At 45.9% G+C, this 17,219-nt stretch overlaps 1 protein-coding gene across 1 annotated transcript in view; it reads left to right on the top strand.

Moving 5' to 3' along the window:
• LOC125723415 (G-protein coupled receptor family C group 5 member B-like) overlaps positions 1 to 17,219 on the top strand; it is a 337,495-nt gene that overhangs the window by 79,430 nt on the left and 240,846 nt on the right. The gene's annotated exons all lie outside the window — the stretch shown is intronic.

Raw genomic sequence — 17,219 nt, 5'->3', positions numbered from 1 at the left:
GTTGAAAATAATTCATTTTCAAGGAAATATGAGCCATTGTAGCATGAGGCATATTGACCAGAATTGGTATTTGGATCAGTAATCATTTTTAGAATGTCTGTGTTTTTAAACAACTCCTGAATCATTTGAAGAATAGGAACATACATTGTGGTATGTCCACGTTGCTCCAGCTGATACTCGACTGGCATTACACACGGATAGTTGTGCTCGAAAAAGACTTTTCTGCGCTTGGATGTGGATAACTCTGCACCTTTAGAAGTACTAGTAAATATAACATTGGAATCCATAACAGCACTTACAACTTCATCCAGTGCAGATTCTGCCACATTGCAACCATTTTTCTGCAATATATCTCTAATTGCCTCCTTGATCAAAGGCCGAGATAAGAAGCAGACCTGATTTAAATGCTCCACTATTTCTTGGGTAGCTGTGTTTGAGACATGTAGGATTGCCTGCATCTTCAAAAATAAGGAAGATAAATTAATTCTAAGATGTTTTTTTAGTACGTCAGTGTCACACTGACCATCAATCCCCACTGGATCCTCATCTGTGCTTGGAGGTTCTTCATATAAATCACCATCAACTGCAGGAATACTGGCTTGACCAACATCACTGACAATGTCATTTTGAAAGTCTGATGAAACGCTTGCTTGGTGTGATCTACTTTTATGAGAATTGAATGAAGAGTATACATTTGTGGTAAAGCTACAATCCTTATATGGGCAAGCCACTGTTTCATGATTTCTTAAATGCCTTCTAAGATGGCAGAAAAGAACAGATTCAGAAAATTGCTGCTGAAATGGGCATAAAGGGCATTTAAATAACAGAGCCTGCTGAGAGTGTTCTGCACTACTACCAAATTGGCGAGTATGACATCTTGACAAATGAGTTCTAAGACTATTAAGTGTCTTAAATGTACACATGCAATAATTATAGATGCATGGAAGGGGGCTTACACTGGAAAAGTGACTGTGCTGCAGTCTGTAGTGCTTAAATATTTGCAATCTGTCAGTAAAAGAAGCTGAGCACAACTTACATTGCCAAATCATACTGTAGCCAACAACCTGAAAGAAAAACAAAATTAATGTTAGAAAGTGTATAGCTCAATCAAAATAGTTTAATTATTTAATTAACTTTCATATCAAATTTAACGGGGACGATGGGCGACCAGCAATTTGTGTCAAGTTTAGGCCACTTAAAAAAAAAATTGGTTCTCGCCCTTTTTTTTGGAGGGGGTGGGTAGGGTGGGCGGGATTTTTTTTTTTTTTTTACAAAATTTTGATTGACTGTTTGGACTTTCAAATATGTAAGAAAATACATATTTGAAAATACATACCGAAGAGAGCAGACCTACTTAGTACGCTTCCTCAGTTCTTCCAGTTTGTTGCGTTTCAAATATATTAAATGTAAGAAAATACAAGAATTCCTTGATCCATGTGTATCTCATTCCCAACTATGGATTTGGATACTTTATGCTGATGTTTCATTCGTGAATATAAAAATGATACTATTTGAAACCAATATTCTGTTTGTCATTCCCATTCTAAATGAACAACCAAGATTTTAAAATATATATCTAGAAAGAAAGTGTATTAAAACATGTTAAAACACGAGGAATTTACAAAATACAGGAACCTGAATGGTTGAACAAGGAAATGCAACTCTACAAACAAGTAAAGAACATGTACCACATCACTACCCCAGATTTAAATCTTTGCACCAGCCCATCTCAGGTAGAGACAAATTTAGGTTCATGAAACCATTCCAAGACTAGGATTACACAATGTGGATCAATCGTCGATGTGGAATGCGCGGGAAATTCAAATTTCGTCATTCTTGGGCATTTTCCATGCGATTTTAACGAAATAAAAAAAATTGGGGTCGGAGGCATTTCGGCGGGTCGAGAGGGGACGAGAACCAATTTTTATTTTTTTTTAAGTGGCCTTATGGAGAATTTTTAGGGGGGCTGAGTACAAATGTTAGGGGGACTAAAGCCCTCCGAAAAATGGCCTAGCGACGCCCATGGCACATGCTCTCCAGCTCCCTAGTTTGCGTATCAGTGGCACGTCAACACATTGGGAAAAGTATATTTTTAGTTATCTAGTTTTGTGGACACCACCCAAAATTAGCAATGAATGTTTTTTTTAATTGCGTATCACGCGTGGACATAATTTCAGCGTCTAATGTCTTTAAAACAAATGTAACGTTTGGCTAAATCGTACACGCAGAATTATAGACTATGGTCCGTTTGAAAAATTATGTAAGTTAGCTGATGTGTTATGCTTTGTCGTTCATTGTTTTTTATTAAGCCTATTTTATCAGTTATTCCTTGCTAGACATCCATGACTTTTGAATGTAAATATACGTAACTGACGAACGCTGTTTAAAGTTTTGTCTTGATTAAACTGCTGTAACTGTTCACTAGATAAACCCCTGTTTAAAAACACATTTAACACTTACCGTGACACCGACGTTGCTGATAACTGCCGATAGCTTGAAGCTTACATCCTCCTCACTGCACTGCACTGCAGTCTTTTGTGGCGCCAAAGTAACTTATCCACGTGTTGCACGTGACCTTTGACCTTGGGGCAAGGGAACCTCGTAAGCCAATAAAATGATGACCCTTACGTCAACCGAGTCATAACTTTTTTAATCAAACATATTTTTTCGTTTAAAATTAGTACTTAGAGTGAATTTAATATTTTTCTTGCTAAAATCTTTTACAGCTGAATTTATGAAGACCCAACCATTATTAGGAAAATTAAGTATTTTTAAATATTAACTTATTTAAATACATATAATTTAATAAAAAATGACAATTGGTTACACACACACACACACACACACACACACACACGCAAGTACACATACAATGTTGAAACAAAAAGAAATAAGTACAGCTAAATTATACACCTAAGTGGCACTTACTTAATAAGCACATTGTTTCAGTTAATTAAAAATAATCAGTTTAATTCACTCAAAAACTATAAAAAAGTCACATGAACTCAAAATATTTAGGTTAGTAGAACTGTTTCAGAAAATTAAGTTTATGCTACTTAATAATTTTGATTATTTTGAGCATTTGGGTTTACAGTGTACAGCAGGAGTTTGTAAGCTTTTGACATCCACTGTAAACATATTCACCTACTGCCAGTGTTTTTTACAGCCAAAACAAGGAGGCAGGAGACACCGGGTTGCAGTGGACACCCCCAAAGGTTTATTTTAGCTGTAAAGGGGGGACATTTAGGAAGGGCAGCCAGAGTGAGGAGGCTGGCTCCTCTCTCACGCACCTGGGCCCGGCTCCATGGTTTCTGGCTGAGCAGGTGGGAGGCCGCAGTCCCTTCTGGGTGGTCATCCTCCAGGCGTCTGTGTTCAGAGACAGAGAGAGAGAGAGGACAAGCAGATTGCTCACCAGTCACCCTCTCCCCCTCCTGCCCACGATGCAGGCTTTGAGCTATGCTGGGGGAGTTGATCCCGCCCCCTCTCTGGGGCTATTATCAGCTGTCAGCCGCCTCCTGTTGGCATTCCTCACTTCCTCACGGGTGGTTCTGTGCTCGACCGTGGGCATCTTGCGGTTTCTATGACGTCACACCATTTGATCTTGACATCACTGCAGGCTCTCATCCTCTCAAAGAGGATCTCTCTCTGAGATCTGGGATGGGGGAAAGGTGGGGGGGGGGGGGGGGGGCTGAAGGGCTGTTTGCTCTGGTGGGTCCAGGCCAGTCACTGGCAACTTCAGCACTGGTGTTTTGACAGGTCGCTGCTGCCTGTATTTTGTCTGAAATTTTGTGGTTTCCTTTCTATAGGCTGTCAGGCTGTAGAGTCACAGAGAGGCTGTTCTTCTCTGACTTCAGCTCTGAAGTCAAACCTCAGAAAGCTGGACCTGAGCTACAATCACCCAGGAGACTCAGGAGTGAAGCTGCTCTCTGCTGTACTGGAGGATCCCAGCTGTAAACTGGAGAAGCTGAAGTGAGTAGAGAATGAATATTTTATGTCGGTTTAAGTCAAGTTTATTTGTATAGCACATCTTCATACAAGAAGGTCATTCAAAGTGCTTTCCAGAAAAGATGATGAAAAATAAAATTGCTAGTCCCATCAGACTGCCATCGGCGATCGACCTGCGGCCCAGGGTGCTCCGGTCACAGGAGCACTTATGTTCCACCATGCTGTTCGTTATGGACACACTGTGGGCAGCACAGGGATTCAGATCGGCCAGGCCGTTCCTCCCAATCACACCCTTCCAGGTTTCACTGTCGCTACGCACATCAGCGTTAATGTCTCCCAGCAGGACAATGCAGTCCCCACAGGGGGGCACCTCCCAGCCCCCCTCCCAGGTCTCCAAGCAGGCCAGGTACTCTGAGCTGGTGTTCGGTGCATACGCATAAACAGTCAGACGCCCTCCGCCAACTCGAAGGGGAAGGGAGGTAACCCTCTCACTCACTGGGGTGAACTCCAACGTTCTGGCACTGAATTGGGGGGCTATTAGCTTATTTCGCAGAGGTCACCATTTTCAAAATGAAAACGAGGCTGAGGTGTGATTAATTCCACAAAATTCGTTGATGCTAATGTGCCATATTGTTGTGAACCAGGATGTACATCTTATCAAAGACGAGAATGTGATCAAGGTTTGTCTTTCTCTTGATTTCCTTGTAACCGGGACACTTAGAAGCTAAGTTCAAAGTTAGAAAACACACTTTTACAGAATCATGGATTTACAGTAGTGAGGATGTTTCATATAACCAAGCTGCCTCCTGCTATAATTCCTCACAGTGAGGCTGAAGATTTTTATTTTCTATGTGAAAACCCAAGATCCATTGGAGGTGAAGTACCTGACTCTGCTTGGACCTAAAATATATTCATACCCCATTGATTAACTCTGTAATGTACCATATATGTTTAGTAATATGTATCCAGCATTTTCAGCCTCTCTCAGGATAATAGTGCTTTTGTCTCAGAAAATTGTAAACTCAGAAAATAAATCAAGCTTGTTAATGACTAACGTTAGTTATTCACGCTGCAAACAATATTTTGATATTTGCTGATTAGCTAGTAGATTGACACTTAGGCTACGCCTGTCAAAATCCTTAACTTACCTTTAATATCAGTAATGTTCCCCTCTATTCAGTCGCTGTATCCTTTTAACAGAACTGCTCTTGATATTCAACATCCCTCCTCAGCCCATTTTTCAGCATCGTTTATGGTAAAACGTGGCACCAGCTCAAAGTTTACGGTCCAAGCCGTTGTTATGTGACTGTACTTCCAGGCTTCCACTTGGGGTGACTCCCTCCTCTGCCTCGCTTTCCATTCAAAATGGCGGCCGTGTGAAATCAGCACATAAGTAGACCCACACCTGCCCAGCACCTCTCACCAGGGGCAAGTCAAGAGTGGAATAGAGGGGAGTCCAGCCCCTCTCACCAGGGGCAAGTCAAGAGTGGAATAGAGGGGAGTCCAGCCCCTCAAGCCCAACCTGTGCATATACAGTGGGGCAAAAAAGTATTTGGTCAGCCACCGATTGTGCAAGTTCTCCCACTGAAAATGATGGCAGAGGTCAGTAATTTTCATCATAGGTACACTTCAACTGTGAGAGACAGAATGTGAAAAAAAAATCCATGAATTCACATGGTAGGATTTTTAAAGAATTTATTTGTAAATTAGGGTGGAAAATAAGTATTTGGTCAATAACAAAAATTCAACTCAATACTTTGTAACATAACCTTTGTTGGCAATAACAGAGGTCAAACGATTACTATAGGTCTTTACCAGGTTTGCACACACAGTAGCTGGTATTTTGGCCCATTCCTCCATGCAGATCTTCTCGAGAGCAGTGATGTTTTGGGGCTGTCGCCGAGCAACACGGACTTTCAACTCCCTCCACAGATTTTCTATGGGGTTGAGGTCTGGAGACTGGCTAGGCCACTGCAGGACTTTCAAATGCTTCTTACGGAGCCACTCCTTTGTTGCCCGGGCAGTGTGTTTGGGATCATTGTCATGTTGGAAGACCCAGCCACGTTTCATCTTCAAAGCTCTCACTGATGGAAGGAGGTTTTGGCTCAAGATCTCACGATACATGGCCCCATTCATTCTTTCCTTAACACGGATCAGTCGTCCTGTCCCCTTAGCAGAAAAACAGCCCCAAAGCATGATGTTTCCCCCCCCATGCTTCACAGTAGGTATGGTGTTCTTGGGATGCAACTCAGTATTCTTCTTCCTCCAAACACGACGAGTTGAGTTTAGACCAAAAAGTTCTACTTTGGTTTCATCTGCCCACATGACATTCTCCCAATCCTCTGCTGTATCATCCATGTGCTCTCTGGCAAACTTCAGACGGGCCTGGACATGCACTGGCTTCAGCAGCGGAACACGTCTGGCACTGCAGGATTTGATTCCCTGCCGTTGTAGTGTGTTACTGATGGTGACCTTTGTTACTTTGGTCCCAGCTCTCTGCAGGTCATTCACCAGGTCCCCCCGTGTGGTTCTGGGATTTTTGCTCACCGTTCTCATGATCATTTTGACCCCACGGGATGAGATCTTGCGTGGAGCCCCAGATCGTGGGAGATTATCAGTGGTCTTGTATGTCTTCCATTTTCTGATAATTGCTCCCACAGTTGATTTTTTCACACCAAGCTGCTTGCCTATTGTAGATTCACTCTTCCCAGTCTGGTGCAGGTCTACAATTCTTTTCCTGGTGTCCTTCGAAAGCTCTTTGGTCTTGGCCATAGTGGAGTTTGGAGTCTGACTGTTTGAGGCTGTGGACAGGTGTCTTTTATACAGATAATGAGTTCGAACAGGTGCCATTAAGACAGGTAACGAGTGGAGGACAGAAAAGCTTCTTAAAGAAGACGTTACAGGTCTGTGAGAGCCAGAGATTTTCCTTGTTTGAATTGACCAAATACTTATTTTCCACCCTAATTTACAAATAAATTCTTTAAAAATCCTACCATGTGAATTCATGGATTTTTTTTCACATTCTGTCTCTCACAGTTGAAGTGTACCTATGATGAAAATTACTGACCTCTGCCATCATTTTCAGTGGGAGAACTTGCACAATCGGTGGCTGACCAAATACTTTTTTGCCCCACTGTATTTAGTCGGTATCTCTCTACCTCCCCAACCAGCTCAGGTTCCTTTCCCATCAGAAAGGTTACATTCCATGTTCCTAGAACCAGAACTGGTAGCCGATGATCGGTCCGCCTAGGCCCCTGCATACACTGCCACCTCATCCACATTGCACCCAACCTCCACAACTCGCCCCGCAGATCTGACACGGTTCCCTGGTAACCAGCCGACACCTGCCACACTGCTCCATAATGTCAGGCCAGCGTCCACCTCTCTGTCCCCTGATGCCTGGCCAGCACCCACCTCAATGTCCCCAGACATCCAGCCGGTGCCCACCTCATCTCCTGACGGCCTGCTGGTGCCCACTTTCTATCCTGACGTCCCATGGGCACATGCCTGCAGGCTGCCACCAGCCCAGAGAAGATGGATCCAGAGGATGTCCTGCTGGACTGCCCTGGGTCCTGCTACGTGGTCCCTCCTTCATCCCAGACTCCGGTTACTCTGGTCGCAGTTTCTTGGGTGGTCACCAGTATCAACAGGAGTCCAAGAAAGCGGCAGGCAGAATGTCTGTCTCCCAGAGAGGGTTTGCCAGTCTCTGCTCTTGCCCTGTATGTCCCTTGTCATCTTCTTGTTCCTGTCCTGTTGTCTCCTTGCTGCCCTACTGCTCTGCGGTTCTCTCATCACCTCCCAACCCCTCACGTCCTCCGGCCCTGCTGGCCCTCCCAGACCCTCTGGTCCTGTGTTTCGGCGGAGTTCAGCCTGACCTGGAAAGGACCCTAGGAGGGTCCCCAGCCCCGAGTCTTTGCCTGTCTTCCCTGGATGCCCCATCTCTCCTTGTCTCCTGCATCCTGTGCCCCTGTTCTTGTTGACCCTCCACCTGTCCGTCCTGTTTTGGGGTCTGACAGGACTGCTGTACCTGTGGTTCCTAGCTTTTCCTTTATCCACTCCATGTCCTTAGTGATGATCTGCAACTGCTCTTATGTCTGGTGTTGCTGTCTGTCTAGTCTTGTCTGGTCTTGTCCTGTCTACCATCTGTTCTGTCGTCCCCTGTCTAGTCCAGAGTCCAGTCTGGTTCCATCCCTGTTGTCTAACCCCTTTGGACTTCATGGCCGGAGCGCATGCTTTTGGTGGGGTGGGGGGGTACTGTCACATTAAGCAATGCCATTTTTATCCACTATGCTTGTCCATTTATGTGTCAACGCATGTTCTGACCATCCATGCTCTCTGCCTCCCCACATTTCCAGGTGCTGCCCGGGGGGGGGGGGCACCATCTGAGCTGGAGTCCTGGTTCTGTCCCAAGGAGGGGTGACACTGCGAATTGGACCTGCTAACTGTGTCATCCTGGGTGCAGCCTTGAGTGTCACCCTACACAGGCCAGCGTGGAGAACAGGCTTATTGACAGACTTTAATCACACCTCACACCTGGCCTTTAGCAAGCAGCTCCACTCTTTTCTGTTCTGAGTAATATTAGTCTGCCGGGGGGGTTGGGCAGCCAGTTGTCCATGGACCCCCAGAGGTCTTTTTTTCTCCTTACTTGGGGTTTTTTGGTTCCTCTCCTCCGTTGTCATCTGGCTTTCTTTATTTAATATCTTTCTTTCCTTTTTCCCGTTGTGTATTACTGTCTTTAATGATGTTGTAATGTATGACTACACATCTATGTAAAGTGCCTTGGGACGACTCTGTGATGCGCTATATAAAAATGAAATTAAATGTCCTGCCTCCTCCCTGACGTGGCTCTAACAGGCCATGTTTGCTGCTTGTTGGTCTCACGTCTCGTTCCAGCCCTCATGTTAAACACTCCCAGCTGTCTCCAGTCTCTTCCATCATTAGTCCTCCATTTAAGTGCTTCCTGGTCCTGTGTTCCCCAGTTCGATCACTGATGTTGTGCCTTATGTGTTGCCGGTTCCATAGCCTCCCATCCTGATCCCAGTAAGTCCCTGTTTGTTGTCTGAGAAACACCTGCTGCACGAGTCTTTCATCCCGGTGACCACGACACCAACCACCAGTGATGTCTGTGGAGCCCAGAAATACCAGCCTAGCTGCACTAGTGCCCAGGCAGCACCTTGACAGCGGCATGTTTGCAGTGTCATGTTTGCCTCACTTGTTCACCACTTTCAGCAACAGTATCTGCTATGTGCTAGAACTGTAATCATATGTGAGTGAGTATGTCTGCTTTGAAGGAGCAGAGATCCCAGCTCCTTACTGTATGTACAGGGCACAGAAACGGGTAAATCCTGTAAGGTAACATTCTTACAGTCAGCATAGATTCCAACACAGTTCTGGAATATGAAGTTCATAGTCAGTCATAATTTTGTAGCATTAAAATGTAACTTTTAAATAAATCCTAACAGTATGTGTGATTGTGGGGGGGGTGTGGGGTCTCGGGGTGTAACCTCTGTCTCTTGGCTTGTTTGCTGTCCCTCCTGCTGTATGTGTGAAGTCTGCATGTTCTTCCAATGTGGGCTTTCTCCTCCTACTTTGGAGAACATGAAACTGCGATCAGCCGATTGGAATCTCTAAGCTGCCCTTAGTGTGAGTCTGTATGTGTGAGTTTGTGCTCTGCTATAAACTAGTATCCTGTCCATTGTGTCCCCCGCCCTGTGCCACCTGGGACAGGCTCCAGGCTCCCCACCCCCCTGTACAGGATAAGCAGTAATGCAGGACGGCTCCACACTGTTCCAAAGAAATGGCGCTCCAGCTCCCTTCAGGACTTCAGACCAGCTGCTCTCACTTCACACCTCCAGGCTTGTGGGTGTGGTTCCCACTCCTGGTTCTGCATGTACAGCTTGCATGTTCTCCCAGTGTTCCTGTGGGTTTCCTCAGGTTTCTTCCTGCTGTCCAAGATCATGCAGTTTGGTGAATTAGTGTCACTAAATTGTCCTCAGCATGTGAGTGAGTGTTTGCCCTGTGATGGACTGGCATCCCATCCAGGGTGTCTCTGCCTTGTGCCCTGTGCTTCCTGTGATGTGTGTGTCCCATAACCCTGTACTGGATAAGCGGTTATTGGAATTAGTTGGTATGGGGCGCTGTTTGTAAAGGTAGCAAACATTTTTGTACTTGCCACTTTTTCAACATTTAGTGCAATTTTCTGACATTTAGCTAGAAGTCAATGGTGTTGTGGATTATCAGGTTTTTTTGCTGTGTAAATTATGTTCAAAATTGTTTATCATATGTAAATATAAATGGTTTGTCTATATATAAATATTAAATGTAAATGTTAAATATAAATATTAAATGTAAATGTTAAATGTAAATGTGAATATAAATGTTAAATATAAATGTAAATGTAAATATAAATGTAAATGTAAATATAAATGTTAAATATAAAACTTAAATATAAATGTTAAATCTAAATGTTAAATCTAAATGTAGACTAAATGTTGAGAACGTATGCAAATTAGCCACGCCCATTTCTGTAAAATGGGCGGTACCAATGAGAGCGCAGGTTAGGGCTGATGCGGGACAACATGGCGAATTCTGCTCACTTAGAGGCCATAGAACATGCAGTTTTGGCAGGTGTTCGCGCTGCGTTACATGGTATTGCTACACAGCCGGGAGCAACATCATGTACACCTTCCACTGTGACGTCGGGAAGCTCTGAATGTACATTGTTGTGTTTCTCACTTTCACAACATACAACCCCAAATCAGAAAAAGTTGGGACAGGGTGGAAAATGTGAATAAAAAAATAAAGCAGTAATTCACAAATGTCCCTTAACTTTTATTTCATTGCAGACAGTATGAACACAAGATAATTCATGTATTTTTTGGTCAACATCATCTGATTTGTAAATAAACATCCATTCTTGTGTGTATCTTGTGTTCATACTGTCTGCAATGAAATAAAAGTTAAGGGACATTTGTGAATTACTGCTTTATTTTTTTATTCACATTTTCCACCCTGTCCCAACTTTTTCTGATTTGGGGTTGTACATCCAACAGACACCAAAGTAAAGTTAGCAATGTCTTTACTAGGAATTGTACTGCATCGCATGTCACTTCTCAGTGTAGGACTATATAGTTCTCTAACTCTGCGTATTCCTACGCTAGCCAGTCTGTATGTTAATTATTGTGGTACATACCAGAAAAGTAGTTCCTATATAATTAATGTGAACATAACATTTCCTCCCTTACAGCATTGATGTCTATCTCATATAAAAGGAAAACGAAACAATAATATACCCCACAACTACAGTACTGGCAATTACAACTTTACAATTACAACCAAATAGTCCTGAACACTTCGACATTCGTGCTGAACACTTAACACACCTAACACTCATTAAACATGGCAAAAACAATGCAATGCATTTCTATAGGTCCAGTCTTTGGGGAGGATGATGAGCTCTTTCAGGATAGCGTCTCTCGTGAGGGTCAGAGCCCTGAACAGGAACCTCAGGAATACCCGCATTAACAAGTGCAGCATTTCCATGATCAGGAGGCGGCGGCTCTGAGGCTGTGCACACGAGCTCATCAGAGTCCTCAGGGTTATGAAGGTCATCCTCTGTGCTCTTATTGGCTGAACGTTGAGCGGTTGCTTCCAGCAATTGATCGACGTGTCGACGCCAGATAACACTTTCCCCAACTCTCACAGTGTATGTTAGAGGGCCTGTCTTGGACAGTATTTCACCATGCTGCCATTTCTGCTTAAACTGACGGTAGTCTCTTGCCAGAACTTGTTGTCCAATCACAAAGTTTCTAACATGACCAGTCTTTGCTTTGATGGATTGTTTTTGCATGACATCTCTACGCAGGTCAAGCTTTAGCAAATCAAGACGTGACCTCAGTCTTCTTCCCATGAACAAAACGGCAGGAGCTTGACCTGTGGTAGTATGGTCAGCATTTCTGTATGCAAGTAAGAAAATTACCATCTTCTCTTGTAGTGACACTTGAGCATTTGACATTGTTTTCATTGACTGTTTAAATGACTGAACAAATCGTTCAGCTAGCCCGTTCGTGGCGGGGTGGTAAGGTACTGCTGTGGTGTGTTTGATGCCATTTCTCTGGAGGAAGGACTGAAATTCCTCGGATGTGAATTGACTGCCATTGTCACTGACAAGTCGTTCAGGCAATCCTGTTCTTGCAAACAGTGTGCGGAGTAGTTCCACTGTTTTTGTGCTTGTGGCATTTCTCACTATGAAGACCTCTGGCCACTTTGAATATGCATCAATCACCACAAGAAACATACGATCTAGGAAAGGCCCAGCGTAGTCCACGTGGATCCTCTGCCAAGGGGCAGTTGGCCACTCCCAGCTGTGGACAGGGGCGGATGGAGGCTGTTTTTGCGTCTGCTGACATTCAGGACATAATTTGGCCATTTCCTCTATCTGTTGATCAATGCCTGGCCACCATATATAGCTTCTTGCAAGACTTTTCATTTTTACCACACCCAGGTGTCCATCATGAAGTGCTCCCAGGACTCGGGATCGCAGCTTGGGTGGCACAACAACTCTTGTACGCCACATGATGCACCCATGACACACGGATAACTGCTCGCGTCGACTGAAGTATTCAGGCAAGGCCACTGTGTTTTTGGCAGGCCACCCCTTCACAGTTAACTCAAAGACCTTTGCCATAGTTGGATCTCTGGATGTTTCCTGTTTTACCTGTGCGCTTGTGACAGGTAGGTTCTCCAGAAGGGTTGTATGGAACATCTCAGCTGGGTCTGCAGTGGCATTGACTTCAGGTTCACATGGTAAACGAGAGAGTCCATCAGCATTACCATGCCGTGTTGTGCCTTTGTACTCAATCACGTATCTGTGTCCACCTAAAAACAATGCCCATCTTTGTAAACGTGCTGCAGTCATAGCCGGAATAGATTTCCTAGGGTTAAAAATGGCCACTAGGGGTTGGTGATCTGTAATTAATGTGAAACATTTGCCATATAGGTATTGGTTGAATTTCTTGACACACCAAACAAGGCTAAGCCCTTCTCTGTCAATTTGTGCATAGTTCTTTTCAGCAGCACATAAAGATCTGGATGCAAAGGCAATAGGGCGTTCAGGGCCGTCCGGCATTTAGTGTGAAAGGACAGCACCTGTGCCATATGGCGAGGCATCACAAGCCAAGCAAAGAGGTAAATCTGGGTTATAGTGAGTCAAGACTTTTTCGGATGGGATAAGTTCTTTCGCAGTCTGGAATGCCAGGTCACAACTTTTTTTCCATTTCCAGGTCACTTTTGCTTGTAGGAGGCTGTTCAATGGATGAAGTACAGTTGCAAGATTTGGCAGGAATTTGTGATAGTAATTGACCAGTCCCAAAAATGAGCGAAGCTGGGAAACATTGGTGGGTTTTGGAGCCTTCAGGACGGCATCAATTTTGTCTCGTGTTTTGTGGAGACCCTCTCTGTCTATTCTGTGCCCACAGAACTCAATGGAGTCTTTAAAGAACTCACATTTGTCCTTATTGGCTCTAAGTCCACACTCAGCTAGCCTCATTAGGACAGCCTCTAGATTAGCCAAGTGGGAGCTGTCGTCATGACCTGTCACAATAATGTCATCTAAGTAGCACTGTGTGCCTGGAATGCTGTAGCACTTGATCGATAGCACGCTGCCACACCGCAGGCGCGGATGCAATACCAAACACTAGCCGATTGTACCGAAAGAGGCCTTTGTGGGTATTAATTGTTAGGTACTTTTTTGATTCAGCATCCATTTCCATTTGTAAATATGCTTGAGCCAAATCAATCTTTGAAAAATGTTGCCCTTCAGCTAATGAAGCAAAAATGTCCTCTATACGTGGTAACGGGTATTGATCTGCATGGAGAACTGGGTTGATTGTTACCTTAAAGTCACCGCATAGCCTTATCGCGCCATTTTTCTTCACAACTGGTACGATTGGTGTTGCCCAGTCTGACCATTCAACTTTGGACAAAATACCCTGGTCCTCTAGTCGCTTTAGTTCTGTCTCTACTCTTGGACGCAACGCACAGGGGACAGGACGAGCTTTCAAAAACTTGGCTGTGGCACGCTCATCCACTGTGAGGTGTGCTTTCATGTGTTTTAAAGTTCCTATGCCCTCTTGGAAGACTGATGCTGTCCGTTGAAGTAAAATTTTCAGCTCTTCCTGTGTGGCTTTACTGCTTTCATTCTCAATGGGCTGCATTACCTTAATAGACTGCCAATTGAGCTTAATCATATGCAGCCAGTCACGTCCAAATAATGGTACACTTCCGCATTGCAGCACATACAAATCCAAAGTTTTCATTTTCTCTTCGTATTTCACTTTTCCCACCGGTGCCACCTTTTCTCCTGTATATGTTTTCAGTAACAGTGGTGTACGTTTCAATTTAATATTTGCAAACTTCTCTTTGTAATCTTTCAGCGATATAAGAGAAATTGCTGATTCAGTGTCTAGTTCCATTTCTACTTTCTTTCCTTCAATCTCTGGGGTCACCCATATCATCCTCTTATCACTGCCTGACACTGAATGGAGTGCTATATGCCCCAACCCTGTGTCAGTATCATCTGAGGTTGAACCACTTGTATCGGTGTCATTCATTTCATTCACCCTTTTATCTCTTTTCTGGAATCTTTGTTTTTCCTCATTTTGCTTCATTTTACACATTCTCTGTATGTGGCCCTTTTTATTACAGTGTTTACAGTTCTTATCACGAAACCAGCAGTCTGCTTGGTCATGAGAACTTTTCCCACATCGGAAGCATACAGCTGCCTTGACTGGCTTGGTTGAGAATTTGTTAACATTATGAGTCTCACTTGTAATTTTCTTTTGTAACTGTGATGCATCCCTTGAGGCAGTTTCCATTGCCACTGCAATTTCTAATGCTTTGGCTAATGTCAAGTCTTTTTCGGTTAGGAGTCGTCTTTGTATGCTTTCGTTATGCATACCGCACACAAGCCTGTCTCTGAGTGCGTCAGACAAGCCCGCGCCAAACTGACAATGTTCTGCGAGCTTCCTGAGCTCTGCCATGTAGTTGGGAATTGATTCGTTCTTTTGCTGATTTCGGTTATGAAACCTGAATCTCTCTGCAATAACAAGTGGCCTCTGATTAAAGTGCTCCTGCAACAGTTTGGTTATATCTTTGTACGATTTCTGAGCAGGTTTTTGCGGCGCGGTTAAACTCCTCAGTAAGTTGTATGTCTTTGCGCCCATAACACTCAGCAAGACTGCCACTTTTCTCTCATTTTCAATGATGTTAGCTAAGCAATATTGTTCCAGTCTTTCGATATATGTGTCGCGGGGGTATGTGTGCCTGGGCACCTGCCCATTCTGTCTGACGGGGGCATAACCAGACCTTTTACAGTGGGGTGGGGGTGGCAAGGGTGTCTAGGCACCTGCCGGTTCTGTCTGACGGGGGCAGCACCAGACCTTTTACAGTGGGTTGGGGCAGGCAAGGGTCTCTGGGTAACTGGCCCTTCTGTCCGATGGGGGTGTAACAAGATCTTTTACAGTGAGGTGGGGGGGGGGGGGGGGGTGGTAAGGGTGCCTGTGCATCTGCCCGTTCTGTCTGACGGGGGCATAACCATATTTTTTACAGTGTGGAGGGGGGGGGTAGGGTAAAGGATCCTGGGCACCTGTCCGTTCTGTCTGACGGGGGAGTAACCTGACCTTTTACAGTGTGGTGGGGGGAGGGGTGGGGGGGTGGGTAAGAGACCATGGGCACCTGCCCCATCTGTCCGACGGGGGAGTAGCCAGACCTTTTCAAGTGCGGTGGGGGTGGAAAGGCTGCCTGGGCTTCACCCCATTCAGTCTGACGGGGGCATAACCAGACCTTTTACAGTATGGTGGGGCTGGCAAGGGTGTCTGGGCTCCACCCCATTCAGTCTGACGGGGGTAAAGCAAGACTTTTTACAGTGGGGTGGGGGTGGCAAGGGTGTCTGGGCACCTGCCCCTTCTGTCCTGCGGGGGAGTAACCAGACCTTTTTCAGTGGGGTGGGGTGGCAAGGGTGCCTGGGCTCCGGTCCGGTCTGTCTGACGGGGGCATAACCGGACCTTTTACAGTGTGGTGGGGGGTGGGTAAGAGATCCTGGGTACCTGCCCATTCTGTCCTATGGGGGAGTAGCCAGATTTTTCACAGTGGGGTGGGGGTGGCAAGGTTGCCTGGGCACCTGCCTATTCTGTATGACGGGGGAGTAACCAGACCTTTTACAGTGTGGTGGGGGGTGGGTAAGAGACCATGGGCACCTGCCCCATCTGTCCTACGGGGGAGTAGCCAGACCTTTTTCAGTGGGGTGGGGGTGGCAAGGGTCTCTGGGTACCTGACCCTTCTGTCCGACGGGGGAGTAACCAGACCTTTTGCAGTGTGGTGGGGGTGGCAAGGGTGTCTATGCACCTGACCCTTCTGTCCGACGGGGGAGTAACCAGACCTTTTGCAGTGCGGTGGGGGTGGCAAGGGTGCCTGAGCTCCTGTCCGGTCTGTCTGACGGGGGCATAACCAGACCTTTTACAATGGGGTGGGGGTGGCAAGGCTGCCTGGGCACCTGCCCGTTCTGTCTGACGGGGGCATAACCAGACCTTTTGCGGGGGGGTGTGGGTGGCAATGCAACCTGGGCACCAGCCCCTTCGATCCTACCGGGGAGAAACTAGACCTTTTAGAGTGGGGTGGGGGTGGCAAGTGTGTCTGGTGAAATGTCTATTCTGTCTGACGGGGGCATAACCAGATCTTTTACAGTGGGGTGGGGGTGGCAAGGGTGCCAGGGCACCTGCCCGTTCTGTCTGACGGAGGCATAACCAGACCTTTTACAATGGGGTGGGGGTGGCAAGGCTGCCTGGGCACCTGCCCGTTCTGTCTGACGGGGGCATAACCAGACCTTTTGCGGGGGGGTGTGGGTGGCAATGCAACCTGGGCACCAGCCCCTTCGATCCTACCGGGGAGAAACTAGACCTTTTAGAGTGGGGTGGGGGTGGCAAGGGTGCCTGGGCACATACCTGTTCTGTCTGACGGGGGCATAACCAGATCTTTTACAGTGGGGTGGGGGTGGCAAGGGTGCCAAGACACCTGCCCGTTCTGTCTGACGGAGGCATAACCAGACCTTTTACAATGGGGTGGGGGTGGCAAGGCTGCCTGGGCACCTGCCCGTTCTGTCTGACGGGGGCATAACCAGACCTTTTGCGGGGGGGTGTGGGTGGCAATGCAACCTGGGCACCAGCCCCTTCGATCCTACCGGGGAGAAACTAGACCTTTTAGAGTGGGGTGGGGGTGGC

Source organism: Brienomyrus brachyistius, unplaced genomic scaffold (genome assembly GCF_023856365.1).
Source record: "Brienomyrus brachyistius isolate T26 unplaced genomic scaffold, BBRACH_0.4 scaffold48, whole genome shotgun sequence".
NCBI classification, from domain to species: domain Eukaryota; kingdom Metazoa; phylum Chordata; class Actinopteri; order Osteoglossiformes; family Mormyridae; genus Brienomyrus; species Brienomyrus brachyistius.
The sequence above is the reverse complement of the archived record's forward strand: the minus strand, read 5'-3'. Positions and strand labels throughout refer to the sequence as shown.